General features: G+C 39.0%; 1 protein-coding gene across 1 annotated transcript in view; it reads right to left on the bottom strand.

The window, feature by feature from the left end:
• The window catches only part of COX16 (cytochrome c oxidase assembly factor COX16), a 93886-nt gene that overhangs the window by 13084 nt on the left and 63840 nt on the right, over positions 1-16962 (bottom strand). The gene's annotated exons all lie outside the window — the stretch shown is intronic.

Raw genomic sequence — 16962 nt, 5'->3', positions numbered from 1 at the left:
TGAAGAGACTGTCTTTTTTCCACTGGACATTCTTTCCTGCTTTGTCGAATATTAGTTGACCATAGAGTTGAGGGTCCATTTCTGGGCTCTCTATTCTGTTCCATTGATCTATGTGTCTGTTTTTGTGCCAGTACCATACTGTCTTGATTACAGCTTGATGAGCCGAAGGCAGATGCCCAATGACTGAGCCACCCAGGCACCCCTATTTTTTAAAAATTTTTTAAAGATTTTTATTTATTTATTTGAGAGAGATTGCGCATGAGCAGGTTGAGGGGCAGAAGGAGAAGCAGACTCCCTGCTGAGCAGGGAGCCCGATGCAGGGCTCATTCATGGGACTCTGGGATCATGACCTGAGCCAAAGGCAGATGCTTAACAAACTGAGCCACCCAGGTGCCCCCATTTTTAGTTTGCTAACAAGGTTTTTTTAAAGTCATGAATGAGTGTTGAAATTTAACCTAGTAACTGTATAACTTGACCTGGTGATATGGTCTTCTTAATCTGTTAATGTAGTGAATTATATCAATTGATTTTCAAATGTTGAACCAATATTGGTTACCAGAATAAATTAAACTTAGTCATAATGTAGTATCTTTTTTATATGTTGCTAAATTCAGTTTGCGGATATTTTATTTAAAAATTTTAAATCTGTATTCATTATTGAGCATTACCTATAATTTTCTTTCTTGTATTCTCTTTCATGGGTTTAATTATGATTATACCAGTTTCTAAAAATAAATTGAAGAGTATTCTCTCTTTTGTAAGTTTCTGGAAGAGTTGGTTTAAGATGGGATTATCTATTTCTTGATTGCTAGGTAGAATTCAACACAATCATTCAATAGGATCTTGTTGATTTTCTGTCTCGTTGTTCTATCAGTTTCTGAGAGGGGCTGTTTAAGTCCCTTGCTGTAATTGTGGTTTGTCTATTTCTCCTTTCAGCTATATCAGTTTTTGCTTCATGTAATTTGAAGCTCTGTTGTTGAGTCCATACACATTTAAGATAATTATATCTTCTGTTAAGAGTTGAATTGTGTCCCCCAAAAGGTATGTTGAAGTCATAAACTCTGCTATCTGTGAATGTGACCTCACTTAGAAATAGGTGTAATCAGGTTATAACGAGGTCATACTGGATTAGGGAGGGCTTTAAAAGAAAAAAAATTGGATACAGACAGACACAGGGGGAGAGAGCCATGTGATGACAGGCAGAAATTAAGACTAATACATCTACAAGCCAAGGAATGCCAGATTGCTGGCAAACACCAGAAGCTAGAAGACAAAGAGAAGGATTCTCCTCTACAAGTTTCAGAGGGAGCATGGCCTTGCCAACATTTTAATTTCAGACTTCTACCCTACAGAACTGTGAGATAATAAATTTATATATATTTTTAAAAGATTTATTTATTTATGTATTTGATAGAAAGAGAGAGAGAGCATAGCAGGGGGAGCAGGAGAGGGAAAAGCAGGTTCCCTCCTGAGCAGGGAGCCCAATGCAAGGCTTGATCCCAGCACCCTGGGATCATGACCTGAGCCGAAGGCAGATGCTTAACCTACTGAGTCCCCCAGGTGCCCAAAAGTTATATTGTTTTAACCCACCCAGTTTGTGGTACTTTGTTACAGCAGTCTTAGGGAACTAATATATCTTCCTAGTGGATTGCTCCTTTATCATTGTGTAATATTCCTCTTTCTCTCTAGTAATATTCTTTGCTTCGAAATCTACTTTATCAGATATTAATGTAGCCACTCCTGGTTTTAGATCAATGTTCGCAAGATAAATCTTTTTCAATCCTTTTCAATCCTTTTATTTTCAACCTACCCATTTCATTGAATTTGAAGTGAATTTCTTGTACACAGCATATTTTTGAGTCATGTTTATTTTTTCCACCCCACTTATCTCTGTCTTTTCATTGTTGTATTTAGACCATTTACATTTAAGGTGATTATTGATAATGCTTAAGTCTGCAATTTTATTATTTGTTTCTGCTTCCTCTAGTTCTCATTCATTTGTTTCCTTTTCTTGCCTTTCTGTGGGTTATTTGAACATTTTTTAGGATTCTATCTTATTTATAGTGTTTGTGTCTCTTTGTATACTTTTCATACTGGTTGCTCTAAGTATTATAAATATGTGACTTATGTTCTACTAGTAGCAACATTTGAGCATTTCAAGTGAAGTTCGGAAACTTTACTTCTATTTAGGTCTCTTTACATTCTCCACTTTTATTTTTTTATTTTTTATTTTATTTTTTATTTTTTTAAAGATTTTATTTATTTATTTGACAGAGAGAGAGAGAGAACAAGTAGGCAGAGAGGCAGGCAGAGGCAGAGGGAGAAGCAGGCTCCCCGCCGAGCAGGGAGCCCGATGTGGGGCTCGATCCCAGGACCCTGGGACCATGACCTGAGCCGAAGGCAGCGGCTTAACCGACTGAGCCACCCAGGTGCCCCCATTCTCCACTTTTAAATATCATTGTCTTGAGTATCAGATGGTGTTATAATTTTTGTTTTGGTCATCACATGTGATTTCTAGGGACGCCTGGGTGGCTCAGTCGGTTAAGCATCTGCCTTCAGCTCAGGTCATGATCCCAGGGTCCTGGGATCAAGCCCTGCATCAGGCTCCCTGCTCTGCAGGGAGCCTGCTTCTCCCTCTCCCTCTGCCTGCTGCTCCCCCTGCTTGTGCTCTCTCCTCTCTCTGTCAAATAAATAAATAAAATCTTCAAATATGATTTCTAAAACTCATGAAGAGAAGGACAGTCTACTGTGTGTACCCATATTTCTGTTCTTTCCATTGTTCTTCCTTCATGATGCTCCAAGATTCCTCTTTTATTATTTATCTCTCTGAAGAAGTTCCTTTAGCTAACCTTTAAGGGTAGGTCTGCTAGAGACAAATTCTTATTTTTCCTTCCTTCAAGTGTGTCTTTATTTCTTCTTCATTTCTGAAGGGTAGTTTCACAGGATATAGAATTCATGGTTGACACTTCTGTTCTTTCACCACTTGAAAAATTCATCACTTCCTTCTGGACCTGCATGTTTTTTATGAAACGTCTGCTGCCATTGAAATTAGTATTCTTTATAGGTAGCACATCATTTTGAAGCCGCCTTGGCCCCTCTGGCCAACCTAGTAGTTTCCAAGCAGGCACCCTTAGCCCCTGCGATTAACTAAACCTTTCTTTGTTTATCTATAGATCATGCATTCTTTCCTAAAACAGAGCCCTGCTGCATATCACCAAATACTCTCGCACAATGCCCTCCCACCCTGGGCACCAAGGAACCAGACCCCCTTGCACAACCTCCAGGCACTGAGATAACATCTGTAGCCGGCACCATTGAGTCTGTACATAATCAAGAAATGTTATGGATCACTGCACTCCCTTTACTGATTAACTGTCCTAAACTCCTTTAAAAACCCCTGAGCCAGGCAGAAACCTTTAAGTTGGCCTTTGGACAAGAGTCCACCTTCTCCCCAGGTAGCCGGCCTCCTGAATAGAGCTCATATTCCTTTCCAATCAAAATTCGTCTCTTGAGTATTAGCTTTTCAAGTGATGGGCAGTTGAACTTGGAGTTTGGTAACAATTTCTGTTTTCAAGATTTTTTTTTTCTTTTTATTCAGTTTCCAGAAGTTTAATTATGTGTTTGGGATTCACTCACCTTCTTGAATATGTAGGTTTGTGTCTTTTGCCAAATTTGGGACATTTTCAGCTATTATTTCTTTGAATACTCTTTCAGTCCCACTCTCTCTCCTATTCTTCTGGGACTCTGGTAATTTGAATGTTTGCATTGTCTCAGAGGTCCCTGAGTCTCTGAAGCTCTAGTCTTCTTTTTCCCCCAGCGTATTTTACTTCTTGTCATGCTGGGTAAATTCTGTTGATTTGTGCTAAAGTTCACTACTTCTATCCTCTGTCATCTCCATTCTACTATTTAATCCAGCAATATAAAAGAATTCTTTTATTGCATTTTTCAGTTCTATAATTTCAATGTTTCTTTTTTAATAACTTCTATTTCTTTGCTCAGATTTTGTTTTTTCTTGTTTGAAGAGAATTGTAATGATTGTTAAAGCATTTTATAATGGCCTCTTTAAAAATCCTCATCAGAGAGGTGCCTGGGTGGTTCAGTCAGTTAAGCGTCTACCTTTGGCTCCGGTCCTGATCCTGGGGTCCTGGGATCAAGCCCCGCATCAAGTCCCACATTGGCCTCCCTGCTCAGTGGGGAGCCTGCTTCTCCCTCTCCCCCTGCCACTCCCCCTGCTTGTGTTCCCCCTCTCAAATAAATAAAATCTTTTTTAAAAAAGGGGAGGAGAGAGCGAGCACCCGGGAGGAGGGATAGAGGGAGGAGAGGCAGACTCCGTGCTAAGAAGGGAGCCTGATGTGGGGCTTGATTGGAGCCAGGCACCCCAATAAATAAAATCTTAAAAAAAAAAAAGTCCTTGTCACAGGGCACCTGGGTGGCTCAGTAGGTTAAGTGTCTGCCTTCGGCTCAGGTCCTGATCCCAGGGTCCTGGAATTGAGTCCTGCATCAGGCTCCTTGCTCAGTGGGGAGCCTACTTCTTCCTCTGCCTGCCGCTCCCCCTGCTTGTGCTCGCTCTCTCTTTGGCAAATAAATAAATGAAAATCTTAAAAAAAAAAAAAAGTCCTTGTCAGGTAATTCCAACATCTGATTCATTTATGTATTGATATTAGATGATCGTCTTTTCTCACTGAAGTTGTGATTTTCTTGGTTCTTGGTATGATGCATGATTTTCAATTACACCTGGACATTTTGCCTGTTATGTTAAAAAAAAAATCCTGGTCCCTATTTAAATACTTTATTTTAGGGGCGCCTGGGTGGCTCAGTCATTACGCGTCTGCCTTTGGCTCAGGTCATGGTCCCAGGGTCCTGGGATCGAGCCCCGCATCGGGCTCCCTGCTCTGCGGGAAGCCTGCTTCCCCCTCTCCCACTCCCCCTGCTTGTGTTCCCCCTCTTGCTGTGTCTCTCTCTGTCAAATAAATAAAATCTTTAAAATAAATAAATAAATGAATAAATACTTTATTTTAGCAGGCATTTACCTTGCTTAGGCTTAGCGTGCAAGTTCTACCCAACTTTTGTGGGCTGTAGTTCCAATGACAGTTTAATTTTCAGAGCCCTTATGGTATTATTTTGGTCTACTTGCTTTATCAGGTGACAGTTGGGTTCCCAACTTGTTCCTGCTGTTGCTGCCTGAGAAAACAGAAGGATTTCTGCAGCCTGTACCATCTAGTGTTCCCCAGCAAGGAGAAGGGAATCTTAGGTCTGCATGGACAAAGAAGCTTCCCTGGCTGGGCAGCTTGTTGTGGTGGGGTCCCTCTTGCTGATCACTTCTCCTCCCACCCTCCTTCCTGGCCACCCTAGTGGCTCTGGATGGAGAAGGGAAATCTCAGGCCGATGGAGGAAAAAAGGCTTACTATGCCCTGCTACTGTTAATAGTGTCTCTCCTGTTCAGGTTATGTGGCTTCTCTAGTGTCTCTGACTAGGAGAGGGGAGTCTCAGGCCCACAAGGACAGAGGCTTTCCTGCTTGGGATGCATATTGTGATAGGGGTCAAGGGTCCGGTACTGCTCAGCTGTCCCAGGATTTCTTGGTGGGGGAAGTGAATCTCAGGCCCAGACAAGTGCTATTTCTAACCACTACAGGGCTCCTTCCCAGTGGTGCCAGGCTCACTTGATGGTGTTTCCATGTTTGATACCTGTAGAGGGGGCTATGGGAAGTGGTGAATGAGCCAACCTAGACTACTTTTTGTTGCTAAGTTGGGTGTTGGGAAGCAACTGGGTCTGAGTTGCCTTCTTTTGTTACGGGAGGTGTCTGTAAAATGCCCTGCTGCTGGCTATTGAGATTCCAAACCAGTTTGCTTCTTTTTACAACCTTTTAGAGTTCTCCTTTGGTTACCTTTTGTGTTATTTCCAGGGTATATGGTTGTACTTAGTGGGAAGGAGCAGGGAGAAACAAATCTACACCATCTTGTATGAACTGGAAATTATCTACTCATTCAGTTTTCTTATCATTTGTAGACTATTCAGTCTTCCTATTTATTCTAAAGTCAGTTTTGGCAAGTTCAATTTTCTAGGACTTTATTAATTTCATCTAAGTTTTCTTTTCGTTTCTTTTCAAGATTTTATGTATTTGACAGAGAGAGAGAGAGCGAGCACAAGCAGGGGGAGTGGCAGACAGGGAGAGAGAGAAGCAGGCTCCCCACTGAGCAGGAAGCGCGATGCGGGGCTCGATCCCAGAACCTTGGGATCGTGACCTGAGCCTAAGGCAGATGCTTAACCAACTGAGCCACCCAGGTGCCCCAATTTCATCTAAGTTTTCAAATGTGCTATCAAAAAGTTTTCATTTTGTTGTCTTTTTGATCTCTGTAGTTGTAGTATTTTTTATTTGTTTATTCTCTTTTTTCCCTGGTAATCTTTGCTAAAGAGTTACCTTTTTAAAATTTTTTAAAAAAATTTTTTTGGGGTGGGGCGCCTGGGTGGCTCAGTTGGCTAAGCGACTGCCTTCGGCTCAGGTCATGATCCTGGAGTCCCGGGATCGAGTCCCGCATCGGGCTCCCTGCTCGGCAGGGAGTCTGCTTCTCCCTCTGACCCTCCTCCCTCTCGTGCTGTCTCTCATTCTCTCTCGCAAATAAATAAAATCTTTAAAAAAAAAAATTTGGGGGAGGGAGGTTCCTTTTTTTAAATTTTAAGTTCAATTAATTAACAATATAGTGTATTATTAGTTTCAGAGGTAGAGTTCAGTGATTTCATCAGTTGCATACAACACCCAGTGCTCATTCCATCACGTGCCCTCCTTCATGCCCACCACCCAGTTACCCCATCCCCCCCCACCTCCCCTCCAGCAAGCCTCAGTTTCTTTCCTATGCTTAAGAAGGCTCTTATGGTTTGTCTCCCTCTCTGGTTTCATCTTATGTCTATGGCCATACCACCCTGAATGCACCTGATCTCGTCTGATCTTGGAAGCTAAGCAGGGTCGGGCCTGGTTAGTACCTGGATGGGAGTTACCTTTTTTTAAAAAAGATTTTATTTTTAAGTAATCTCCACACCCAACATGGGGCTTGAACTCACAACCCTGAGATCAAGAGTCACATGCTCTACCAACTGAGCCAGCCAGGCATTCCAAAAGTTACCAGTTTTATGTCTTTTTGAATAACCAGTTTGTATCTTTGATGAGTCTTTCAATTTTATATTCATTTATTAATTTCTTCCTCTCTGCCTTTCTTTGGGTTTGTTCTCAATTCTTTTCCTAACTTCTTAAATTGGATACTTAGCTTATGAATTTTCAACCTTCCTTCTTTTCCAATATATATATCTTTTAAGACTATAAATATCCCTGTAAGCCCAGCAGTACTTACAGAGAAAGCTTTGATATATAAACATGTAGTCCCCTACAGAGGAGGGATGCAGGATTCACCCCAAATTTGGCTTTGATGTTGAGACTGATGACACCACACATGTACATACTGAGAGAGTATGAAAATTACTCACATAATGAGGTTTTCTGGGGAGTAAGGCAAGCTTCAAAGTAGCTCCAAAGATGGCTTGAGAGAGCAGGAAGGGGCAACTGGCTTGGGATTTTATGGTAGTTAAGTGGCATTGAGGTAGGAGCTCCCTCATGTCGACTGGAGCTTATGTGGCTTCAATGTCTTACTAGTACCAGAGGAGGGAGGGAACATCCAAGCTTTCTTATCTGCTTGCCCAGCAGCAGGACAGCCTGGGAAGGAGCGGTGGGACCTGAAAATTTTTGGCAAACATTACCAATGGAGTAAGACCTTTATTGCACTTAATATTTTATTATAATTTATTTCTAAATATTTTTATTACTATCAGGACTTCTTCTTTGACTAATGAGTTGTTTAGAAGTATGTATGTATAGTCTAAAATATCTAAATACAGACTGAGTTGTTTAGAAGTGTGTATATATATTCTAAAATATCTAAATGTTTTTGCCATATTAAAAAATTTCTAACTAAATTGTATTGTGGTCTGAGAATGTGGTAGTATGGTTAATTCTCATATAAGTTTCATGAATTTGAAAGGAATTTTAATTCTCCAAATTTAGAGTGCAATGTTTGATACACATCCATGAGCTCAAATATTTTGAGTTGCTTCTGCTTGTTTTAAAGATTATCTTTTTCTTCTTTTTCTCTTAAGATTTATTTTTTTATTTGACAGAGAGGGAGAGAGAGCGAGCACAAGCAGAGGGAGCAGCAGAGGGAGAGGGAGAAGCAGACTCCCTGCTGAGCAAGGAGCTCAATGCAGGGCTCAATCCCAGGACCCTGGGATCATGACCTGAGCTGAAGGCAGATGCTTAACTGAGCCACCCAGGCGTCCCTCTGTATTAGACTCTGAATAGATGCTTGTTAGAACCTGTAGTTCTAGCCTCGTCTAATATTTCATTTTTCGATTTTCTGGATAATTTGAATTTTGGGTAATTTCTTTGAATGTATCTTTCAGTACACTAATTTCTCTAAACTGTTCTAACTCCACTGAGTTTTATCGGTCTAATTATCATGTTTTTCATTTCTAGAAATTCTTGCTGGTTGTTTTCCAAATCTTAGTGGTCCCTCTTCAAATTCTTTTATTCTTTGAATATATTTTAAGCTTTAAAAAATTTCTTTAAATATATTAAGCATGTTTATTTTATAATCTATATATGACAACTTGAATATTTTAAGTCTTTAGGGGCCTAATACTACTGTTGTTTCTTTGGCAGTCACTTATGGGGCCTTATTTCTGCCCTATGATCTGTTTTTCCTAGAGCTATTTATTTATTTGTTCGTTCATTCATTCATTCAGTTTAGAATCTTTGGGAATGCTTTGGGATTTGGTTGAAGTTGCATTCCTACAAAGATTTGTTTTTGCTCCTACTAGTTGCCTAAGGGCACTGTACCAATCTGGATAACCTTAAATTCTGTTGAAAGTTTTTAGAGATTTCTAGGGGTCACATAGATTGTATGACTTTGGCCTCAAACCTACTTCGGGTATGCCTGTTACTATAACTTTTTCATGGGAGATTACCCACCTCTCCTTTGTTACAAGTTTGAGACAAGTAATTATCCTCTCTCTCCTTTTTGTAGCAGGTTTGTTTTTCATTTTCCCCTTGGGGTCTGGCTTTATGAAGAGATCTTGTTAGACTTCTGAGGTCCAAGACTTTACCTCCTTGTCCTTGCATAATACAGGCATTCAAGCCCCCAAAGATCAAAATCTCCAGGGATTAGGAGAAACCATTAGGGGGAAAGCAGACCTGGGTTCTCTCTTACTTCTTGGGAGTTCCTTCTAGCATTATTTTTGGCCTCTGTGAATCCTTTCACTTGTCTCAACTCAGAAAAGCTTTAAACAAAAAATTTGTAATAGGGGGCACCTGGGTGGCTCCATCGTTGAGCGTCTGCCTTCGGCTCAGGTCATGATCCCAGGGTCCTGGGATCGAGTCCCGCATCGGGCTCCCTGCTCCTTGGGAGCCTGCTTCTCCCTCTGCCTTTCTCTCTCGCTCTGTCTCTCATGAATAAAAAAAAAAAAACAAAACAACTTTTGAAGTTAAAATTAATAAAAAGTTAATAACAGGTCTTGCTAAACTGTCCATTAAATATGAGCATGTGAAAATGAATTCTGATAAAGCCATTGACAAATCTGCAGAAGTTAAGGCTCAAACAGAAACTGTAATGTTGTTACTCATTAATATGATTATCCAATATGAGGGCATAAGTTTTACTGTATTTTTTCAAATATATACGTATGTGTGTGTGTGTGTGTGTGTGTATGCATTCAACAAGTGTTAACCTACTACTCTTTGTCTTTTGTACTGCCCTATATATTTCACCCTTTAAAACTTTTTCAATTGTATGATGACTATGGGGAGTTCAATAAAAGAAAATTTCCACTCTCTTTTTCCCTTTTTTGAAATGGAATTTTTACTTTTATTTTTACTGACATGATATATGACATTCAATAAAAGAAAATGTTCACCGTTTACATTTTTTTCCTGGCCATTATTATTATTTACTTCATTTCATGATCATTCCTAAAAATAACTCCGTCATAAAGAGGAAGAAATGTTAAAATTCATCATCATCATCATCATCATCATCATCATCTACTCCAGCTGTCAAATACACTAGATAGAACAGATCCAAAAATAAGTGGAGTCTATTTCCAGGGCAGTCCAGTTAAATTTTTCCCATGAAGCATCAGGATTCCCGCCTTACCCTCCTCTCTCTTTTCTGCTCATTCTTCTTTCTCTTCTCTTCCTCCTCCCTGCCTCACCCAGCTCTGAGGTACTATTTTAATATGATGGATCCATTGATAGTGAAAGTGACTCTGTGGTGAATTCATCAGAACAGGCTGCACAGGAAACTGAATGAAAGCCTGTGTATCACAAACCAGAAGACCAAGAAAGGTCAGAAAAGGACGCTTTATCAGGTAGCAGAGTGCTGGGCTCAATTTCCTGTTGTGAGGACTCTGAATGGGGCGGATCTCCGTGTCTCCACAAACTCTTTAAAGGAGCAGCCCCGTGATGGGGAAATTGATGGTGGGGTGGAAAGTGGAGGAGGTTAATGATGTGGGAGAGAAAAAGAGAACCTAAACAAACCGCAGCATAAGAAATTAAGTGCTTTTTCAAAAACACAATGATACAAATTCCTTTTTTTTTGCTAATGGTTTCTTGTCCTGGGAATTGACAGGGGTGCCATATAACCAGACCAGACCAAAATGACAGAAAAGGTAAGTATGTCTGCATCAAATATACTCATGGGAAATTCAAAAAAAGAAATTTAAAAAACAATAAATATGTAAATAAAATGTTATAATGCTAATAAGATGAAATATTTACCTCATTACAATTTAAGAAATATGAATAAACAGAGAATCAACTGGGCAAAGATTTAAAAAGTCACCAAGTGTTGGCATGGTAAAGACAGAAATAAATAACTAATATGTTATTTGTGGGGTATAGATTGGTATACACTTCCTAAAGAATTTAGCAATGTTTAGCCTCAAAAATCTATATTCATTTTAATCCAGCACTTTCATCTACATAATTTGTACACAGGAAATAACTATAATTTTTGATAATGATTTAACCCTATATAAATTAATTACACCATCATTATTTATAATATAGAAAATCTGGAAATACCTTAACTATCCAAAAATAGTGGTTTGGTTAGATATATTATGTCCTTTGACTGGAAATTTATCCAGTGATTAAAAATTATGTGCTATCAGATATTTAAGGACATGAAAATTATACTCTTAAGTAAAAAAACAATTACTAAACAACATTATCCCCTATGCTTAGAAAAATAACTGGGAAAATGTATACTGAAGTAGAAAAAAAATCTTTATTCCCTTCTTTCACACTCCCTTCTTGCTCTTCCCCAATCCTGAGGGGGAGTTGCTAATATTTTGTCAAATTCTGGGATTCTGTTTGGGCCAGTTACTGATTGGTAGGCATGGTGTATTAAAAGGTCTTAGGCATAACTCCTTCTTTCTTGCTTCCTATTGCCCCCATGTGGTAGGATTGGTAAATTGAGCCAAGGTTGTCTTGGACTAACCAACTGGCTAATTCACTCTAGTCTCTCTTCATCTTCTAAATCATTTACACTCAATTTATTTAACACATACTGTATTATTAGTTTCAGAGGTAGAATTCAGTGATTCATCAGTTGCATACAACACCCAGTGCTCATTACTTCAAGTGCCCTCCTCAAGTCTCTCTTCTTTATACTCATCATTGCTTAGGCCTCCTATACCTTGTGGTGATCTAGAGAATGGAAAATCCCAAGGAATGGAACAGGGCTTGGGAAGAAGTGGAAACTCTGCTAGGGTTATAGGAAACAGGTGCCACAGCTACCCTTCAAGGTACTCAAGGTCCAAGCTGCTTGTCTAACCCACAGAGCAAGGGAGAGGATTAAGAGATACAATCAGTTACTCAAAGGCATAGGAAAAGAAAGCTCAAGGAGTGGAAATCCTTTTGTAGCCAGTTTGTCCAACCCACAGTAATAAATGGTAGTAAACATCTCGGGTTGGTTTTTTTTTTTCCCTCTGCATCCATCTTTTCTTACTCTGGTAAGAACACCATGACTTCTTCCCACTGGGGTTTTTAACCTGCATAGAGCTGAACCCTTTCCTAGCTTTGGGAGTTTTCACATGTCACGAGCCTCGCTGAGAACCATGCATTCCTCTGTCCACAGTACTTTATTTGAGATGAAAATGTGCACACAAAGGGAAGATGTTTCCTTGGAACTAGATGCCACGTTTGGAGCACTGAAATGAACTGTAACTCTAAAGCCCGGAAAATCTGTGTGCATAAAAATAACCTATGAACAAGCTATCTAGGAATAGCAGAGAACACTTGCTAAACATGAGGTCAACAACTCTATACCTGGTACATAATAAGATATGCCATCATATTAATACCAACACAGCCAAGAGTAAAACACAAAATCTTAAGAGTATATGGCTTAAGTACCAAACTTTGTTCACTGTCAGAAGAGTGGTCACAGGTGGAACTGAGGTTATCTTTTCCTTCCTGACTGTTCTTTTTTGAGTGGGGAATACTTTTCCAGGGCACAAGTCAGGTGGCTAATAGCGTAGGATCTGGTCCAGTGTAATAATTCAGTTATGACAGTAAAAAAAGTAGAAAGGGCAAGGATGTGAACAAAAGGCAAATTCTAGGGAGTATCAAGATACAAAAACTCAGAAGGTTAAATTTGTGTTCAAGTCTAAGAGGTCAACTTTGGGTTTAAAATGAGATATAAAGGTCAGAACCTGAATATACTCTGGATTCAAGTAAGAAGTAAAAACAAGGAAATGGACAAAGTAGGAAAGGGCTAAGGTAACTGCCTGGAATAGAAAATGCTGAAGATTCTATATATGGGATGGAAATCAGTGATAGGTCATTGTAGTTTAAAGGGTCATAAACAAACATCAGTTCTCTAATGGTCTTTCTAGAGTATCTGTTTAAAAGTAACAGAATTTAAAAAAAAAGAATAAAAATAAATAGAAGTAACAGAATAAATAAGAAAGCAAGCAAAAAAAAATGGAAAATTCAATTCCATACTTAACAGTATGGTAAACTATATATCCAGTTCCACGCTCACATTGCAAACTAATTTAAACACCTGGATAGTTTTTTCAATCCTCCCAACTTTTTATATGCATATAGGTGTCCTAACAAGAAAGTAATGGAAATTATCCAAGACCAAGGTAGAGTGAAAGACAAAAAGATAAATACTAGAAGGTAGGTGAAAAATCCCTAGACATTAGAGTAAGAAGACCTATCTTATATCTAATCAGACTTTCCAGACAGAATTGGTAAAGGAATACTCCTAGAGATACAGGTTGAAAAATTTCCAGACTGATGAAAGATAAGAATGCTCAGATTAAGATTTCCAAATCCCACGCTGGATAAATTAGACTTCCACACTGAGACAAAGTGTAGTGCATTTACAGAAGGGCAAGAAAAGAAGACCCTAAAAGAAGCTAAAAAGAAAGGTGAGTAGATACAAAGTACTGGCAGTTTTACAAACAGCTGAATTCTCAACAACAGTGGTACTGGCCATAAGACACGGAAATCACACCTTCAAAACCTGAGAAAACCTAGTACTGAGTACCCAAGAGAATTCTCACTTAGAAGAAAAGGGGTGAAATAAAACTTTTCAAACAAAAATAATTTGCTACTAACAGGCTCAGTTGAAGGACTCTAAAGTCTTTATGTCACACACACAAAAAGAAATTGAATTTAGTAAGAAAATGTGATATGGGAGAATAAAGTGGTAAATATATGAATGACTCTAAATAAATACTGACTGGAGAAAACAGCATTAAAATAATATCTAATTTGGGAGAACATTTTTTAAAAAAATAAATATCCTGGGAAATATATAAGTTTGGAAAATTCAGATTTAAAGTTTTCTAATGCCCTTATATTATTTTAGAAGAGGCTTAAGATAACTTTATATTTTGTTACAGACAGTAATGCTACTCCTCAGTATTTATGATTCTCCTCTCCTTTGGGGAATGTTGGGGGCCTGTACCTCCTTGCCTACTGGAAGTTAGCCTTGGCCATGAAACTAGCTTTGATCAATGAAATATGGACAAAGTACCACTTCCAAGAAGTATTTATGAGTCAGTTTGAGTATCCATTCTCTCTTCCCTTGCTGCTGTGACCAGTGACTAGACTACTCCTGTTGAACCCTCAACAACCTGTAACCCAAGAGTGAGGATGAAATCTTGGTTCTTTCTGGGAATTTAGGGTTGTTCATATAATATACTTTATCCCAAAAGAAACAAGCATTAGTACTGAAAGCAGTGGGGAAATGTGTACTAAAGGTGAGCAACATGTAATATCAAAATGTTTGGTAAAAAGTCATCTGCCCTAAGTTGGGAGACCTATCATGTACCTAATAAAGTTATATGTGGCTCTAAGGGAAGAAGTTGGAAAACAAACTTTACTAGTGAGTGTTGGTAATTAGCTGCATTTGGCCATTTCCTGGGTTCAGGAAATAATTTGTATGTTTACAAACAGGAATAAAAGGGAGTAGAGAGAATATGAAAACTCATGATGGACTTTCAGAGATGGAAAAGAAAACTTCCTCACCACCCTAAAATGTCAAAGCTAAATGTAAGAAAACCTTTGAGCAACAAAGGCTAATTATAACTCAGCCTTGAAGCAAAGGTCAAATCAGTGTTCATTATAACTTCGTGAAAACCACTGGATGGATTAAGACCTTCAGGGCAAAAAGCAAATTAAGGGTGTGATATCCAGCAAATTGTTCATTTAGATAAAATCACTCAGAGTAAATAGCTAAAGTATGTGTTCTTCCCAGTGACATCCAATAGACTCAAGTTATCTGATATTAAAGGGGATGGGGACACAGGAATATATGTCAGATGTGAGAAATATAACACTCTAAGAAAGCACACTGATAAAGAAGTGCAGATATGGATCCTGGCACATACAGCTGACTGAAATCAAGTCTATTCAGTTTTGAGAAGTTTTATTGCCAGAGGAAGTAGGGTGACAAAAGGCTGAGAAAACTGCATGGCCCACAAGGAGATTCTATTGCCCTCTCTTTCAGATGGGGCCAAGAATAATAATACAAAAGGAAGAAATTTCTGAAGGTAGAGTCAGGGCCACAGAGAACAATGGAAAAAGAAGTCCCTTCACTTTCTTCCCACCCCAAAGATGGAGGGCTTTAACCATTTGTGCCCACCAGAATTTCAAAACTGCTATGGACCGGTGATTGCTATATATCACAGAGTCTTTTCCAAATGTTAGTATTTTTCTATTTATACCATGCCTGTTTCATCACTGTATACTGGGAACATGTAACACACCCAATTTTTCTTTTTGGCTCAAAGGGTTTGTTATCAAGAGAAAGCACATCCAGATCTGTTGCAGAGATTGTTGTGTATCCATGCTACCCTACAATATAGAGGAAACCTGATCCTGAGCTAAACTTTCTGACTAAATGGGAATTTGGGGCAGCTCTCCTTTGAGGTGGGAGTAAGCTTAATCTACATGAGAGAAAGAATGACCCAAACATTTGGTGAGCAGAAAAGCAAATTATGGTCGACATTATTATCTCCTCACCAGTATTTCAAGTTTCCCTTTCCTTCTACTCACATAAGAGGATTGCACTTCCCTGGTCCCGCTAACTTGGGTGTGGTCATGTGACTCTCGTCCAGTGATCTATGGGAAGTGATCCAAGGCAGATGTATTTAAGCACGACCACAAACTGTCCATTCTCTGATCTTGCTACTATCACTGATGCTCTCAAATGGTCAATCTTCCATCAGCCTATAGTGCAGAGGGAGCATGGAAACCTTTATAGTTCTAAGCCACTAAGAATTTGGGATTGTTTATTCCCAGTCCATAATATAGTCTATCCTAATGGACACTGGTATACAAGTTAAAATATATAGGGAAATAAAAGAATATAGACTATAATTCTAAACTCTTAGGGGAGAAAAAGAATGAAAAAATTAAAATCAATCAAGAAGAAAGTACAATAGAAGACAAAAAGGAATACAGAGAGAGAGCAATAGAGGACAGAAAATAATAGGGTAGAAATAATTTTTTTTTTTTAAGATTTAATTTATTTGAGAGAGAGAGACAGCTAGAGAGGGAACACAAGCAGGGGGAGTGGGAGAGGGAGAAGCAGGCCTCCCGCGGAGCAGGGAGCCTGATGCGGGGCTCGATCCCAGGACCCTGGGATTATGATCCGAGCCAAAGGCAGACGCTTAACAACTGAGCCACCCAGGCGCCCCTAGGGTAGAAATACATTTAAATGTACAGTTGACCCTAAAACAACATGGGTCTGAATGGCATGCGTCCACTTATCTACAGATTTCTTACAGTACAGTACTGTAAATGTATTTTCTCTTCCTTATGATTTTCTAATAACATTTTTTCTCTAGCTTACTTTAAGAATATAGTATATAATACATATAACATATAAAATATATGTTAATTACCTGTTTATGTTATTGGTAATGCTTCTGGTCAACAGTAGGCTATTAGTAGTTAAGTTTTGGGGGAGTCAACGTTATAGCAGATTTTTTACTGTGTGAGGGTCAGTGCCCCCAACCTCTGTTTTGTTCAAGCATCAGATCTTGTAAGGTTATCCTGCAATAATAAGTAATCCCCAAATCTCAGTGACTTATGGAATCTGTTTCTCACGCATATTGCATGCCAGTCTTTGACTGGCCTTCGATACTCAATCTGGAACCCAGACTGAAGGAATGGCTTCAGTCTGGAACCTACAGGTATGGTGACACAGAAAAACTCAGAATAACATTGTGACTCTACAAGCTTCTACTCAGAAGTAGTACATTTATTTCTACTCACTTTTAATTGGTTAAAAAAAAATCATCATCATTAAGGCCAAGTCTCTTAACAGACTTAGATGTCAATGGGGTTATAATACTTCAATAGGAATAGGCTTAGAAGAGACAGGGCTTGTAAGGAG

This window comes from Leptonychotes weddellii, chromosome 9 (genome assembly GCF_054177405.1).
Source record: "Leptonychotes weddellii isolate Sample4059 chromosome 9, ASM5417740v2, whole genome shotgun sequence".
Classification (NCBI taxonomy): Eukaryota; Metazoa; Chordata; class Mammalia; order Carnivora; family Phocidae; genus Leptonychotes; species Leptonychotes weddellii.
Note: the sequence above shows the minus strand (reverse complement) of the source record. Positions and strands in the feature narration are given on the sequence as shown.